Here is a 3,656-nt window from a genome sequence, read left to right on the forward strand (position 1 = left end):
AGAAAGAAGATCAGATAGGAAATAAAGATCATTACGTTGTGCTTCTTCATTATCTTTAAATACAGTGTTCTTATTACTGTAGCTAACGTTCCTAACTTGCAGACAAACTATGAAACCTTCTTAGCCTTCTCATAATTTGATAGTTGCTGACCTGGATGGGACAGGTAATCTTTATCTGGGAGAGAACCACTGCCTAACATTTGGGGGTAATGACTACTTTCTGCTTCAAAATATTCAAGTTCACAATAAGACAGATGGTTAACATTAGAAGGATGACATCATCTGCAAAATAGAAACACAGCATTATTTCTTCCCAGAAGTGAGGATGTGATTTTCTAACTTTCATAATTTCCTGAATTTTACAAACAGGAGATAGGACATGACCTATCTGTTGGTAATCTCAGATTGCTAAACTCCTGCAGTACCTTAGGGGACATGGTCATTAGCCTTTCCAAATCCTTTAAATACATGTAGACAGCATTTGCATATTCCCATAAGCCCACTATTATCTTCATGAGGGTAGACAGCATGTCCACGTTCCATAAGAAAGGCAGAAATGTGAAGTTTAATAATTCCTTTCCCAAGTGCTTACAGATAATACAATCATGACTGATTATTTATTTACTTGTCTGTCTGCTTGTTTTGTTTCTCTGCTGTATGCTAGCATTGTGTGGCACTGGTTGGTTTTCCAAATGAATTTGATGCAGTTGATGTCCTATGGCTCAGTGAGCTAAATTCCATCTGGATACTTTCAAAACAACAAGATTTGTGGAATGAACAATACCAACATTGTTTTTTTAGTTGACATCCTCTGCATGTCCTCTTAAACATCCTGCAAATCCCAATTAAGATTATTATTGCCATTACATAATAATGTTAAAGAAACATTTCCTTGTTTATAATCATCTTGTGAAACAAAATTAGCAGTGACACTCACTTAGCAAGCTCTGACACTTACCTTGCAGCCGTTTTCAGTTTTTATTTTCAAATGCAGTCCATTTATGGTTGTGTTCAGTACCTTAGAGCAAACAGCAAAACAAAAATCTGCATTTCATTTCCATTTACTGGCTTTAGGTAGCAACGGACTTGAGAAACAAAATTGTTGCATATTACATCTACTGAGGTCTTGATATGTATAGTCTGTCTGTGGTAATTGAATGCAGCCATGTCTGCCACTGCACACAGCATGACAGCACTTCTTTCTGTGAATTCTGCTTGTCTTCATGCAAAGTGCAAAGGTGAGTAACATCCTCACCTCAAAATAGATGTTGCTTTGTGAAAATCATCTAAACTCGCTGCCAACAGAACTGTAGTTTATTGCTCATTATTGAATGTCTTGACTTATGACTCATAACATCCTATAAAAGAAAATTCCTCCCTGGCTACTGTCAGGTGCAAATGTTCAAGGATGTTAGGACGAAAGTGCAAGCATCTCTGTCTTTGTATCGTACCAAGGGCAGGATCTGATTTAAAGATATGAAGGATGTGCCTATCATCTGAAGGAGAGAATGTTGTATTATACTACCTGCACATCCCTTGAGAAGCATAATAATCTTTAAAAGCAGAGAAAATCCCATTACCTGTCACAGATTTCTTCCCTCATAATTGCTGGAGCCTCCCCTTTGGGAGGGTGGGGGTGAAGGACGCCAGACACACTGATATCAGACAATCTTCAGGAAAAATCTAGGGGACATCTATTTTCGTCTTGTCATTCCCATAGCAAGGTTTGGCCTTTCTTAACCTTTGAAGATGAGATTCGACATAAAAGATTCCTGCAATGAAACCCCTGTATCATCATTTGACACTGAAGACCTACAAACATTCAAGCATGTAACAGCTACCACATTTGCATATGTAAACTAGTGTTAGACTGAAATATTGTTTTGTTATAATCTTTGTTTTTGATTTAGAATTTAGCATTGGCCATTTGCTGCCATACATCACCAATGTGTGCATTTTAATTCCCTGGACTAAGGAAGTGATGTTTACAGTGTTGTTTGTTTTTTGTGTGTATTATTTAGTACTCATTCAACAACTTGTTGAAAAGTCATCTATCCATTCTTTCTTATGTGGGTCCAGGTAATGCTGGGAGCAGGTACAACAAAGTAAACGCCTTCCAGGGGACTTCTGAGCATTCCCAGGCCAGTAGAGATACTTTATGTCTCCTAATTCTAATTTCCCAAGGTATTTGAGGTACCTGTATAGGGAGGCCTCAAGAAAGCATTCTGATCAAATGCCTGAACTTCCTGAATGGCTTAATGTCAAGGCGCAGTGGTTCTACACCAAACTCCTTCTGGATGCCTGAGTTCCTAACACTATCTCTAAGACTGAGTCCCGGCATCCTATGAAACACTGGTTATTTGTCTCTACAATCTCTTTTTTGATCACCTATAGATGACCGTTTGGAGAGGGTTGGATTGGGTGATTGTAGCAGCTTTATCCAATATTCTTACAGCACCACATGCCATATAGCCAAGAGACAAAGTACAGATAGACTGGATGGGCCAATTCCCTGTGTTGCATGGAGTGGCAAGACAAACCACATCTATTGTATTTGGTTTTTGGTACATATCTCACACCCACCCACAAAATACATAAAGAAACTTCCAAGGGAGCAAATCCTACATATCACAGAATAAACAGTTAACCCCACTATAGCCGAAAAGGTGAAGTTAATTACCTTGGTTCACAAACACTTTCCCCTCAGGAGCAGCACAACCCTGTGCTGCTGTAAGCTGATTGACATTAGAGAAATAATGTCAAACTCTTTGTCACCAAAGATCACATGGCCCAGACAGTTGTTTCATCTGCTTGTCCAGCTCCGTTTGTTCAGCTTTACAGTGAAGTCAACCGAATTACACAAATTTTTTTTTGTAAAGAGATATTAAATGAATAAAGTTTATTTGTTTTTTTTGTGTGTTTGTTTTTTACACACCCTTCGTAGAGGAAATAGATTCTCTTGCGAACTGTATTCCACAGCACTGACTACTTATGAAGTATATCTTTCCAACATGTAATTGTGTTGTCGGAAACTAGTAATAATTATTGATATTCTTGCAGAGTAGGCTGTCTAGTTATTTAGAAAGCCTTGAATTATTTTTTGGAGGAAGGCTAATGGAACGATTGAATTCTAAAAAGTATCACAGGACGAGTTTTTCTCTCTCCCCCTGACAAGACAATAAAAGATATTTGGCTGTAATTCAACAGAAAAATAAATAATAAGCCTGTGAAAACGTATTCATCTGCAAGTTATGTCAGAATCACAAGTCACAAATGCTTGCAGACAATATATAGGCTAAGCCTTTGTCTCTTCACAAGAATACAAATGTATTAAATGTACAATATATCAAACTGCTAAAAATCTAAATATGGTAGTAGCCTAAATCATATTAATTTCCCCTCAGTCTCTCTGACTGGACCAGCAAATCAATGGAGCAAAAGTTGTATTACCCATCCCTCATCTATAATGAGGTTGTTGTCTTGTGTGGATTTGTTTCATTCACTGTGTCAGGGTGTTGCCTCAGTGAGCAAGCTTGCTAGCTAGTAGCTAGCTAACTAGTTTATGAACTATGGACATAATAAAGCTTTTCACAAGGCGTAAACCTCAGTCGCCATCCACAGAAAGTGGCATCAGCAGCTACTGTAAAGCAGACAGG

At 38.1% G+C, this 3,656-nt stretch overlaps 1 long non-coding RNA gene across 1 annotated transcript; it reads right to left on the reverse strand.

Annotated features, from left to right (window-relative positions):
- Positions 1-542: 542 nt before the first annotated feature.
- Positions 543-1,724, reverse strand: LOC119882405. Its single transcript, XR_005440506.1, has 3 exons — positions 1,581-1,724; positions 959-1,018; positions 543-832 (listed from the first exon to the last, which is right to left on the reverse strand). It is a non-coding gene; the product is annotated as an uncharacterized LOC119882405 (long non-coding RNA).
- Positions 1,725-3,656: the final 1,932 nt, after the last annotated feature.

This window comes from Micropterus salmoides, unplaced genomic scaffold, assembly GCF_014851395.1.
Source record: "Micropterus salmoides isolate LMB-PRFRI ecotype aquatic unplaced genomic scaffold, ASM1485139v1 Ms_hic_scaffold_3, whole genome shotgun sequence".
Classification (NCBI taxonomy): Eukaryota; Metazoa; Chordata; class Actinopteri; order Centrarchiformes; family Centrarchidae; genus Micropterus; species Micropterus salmoides.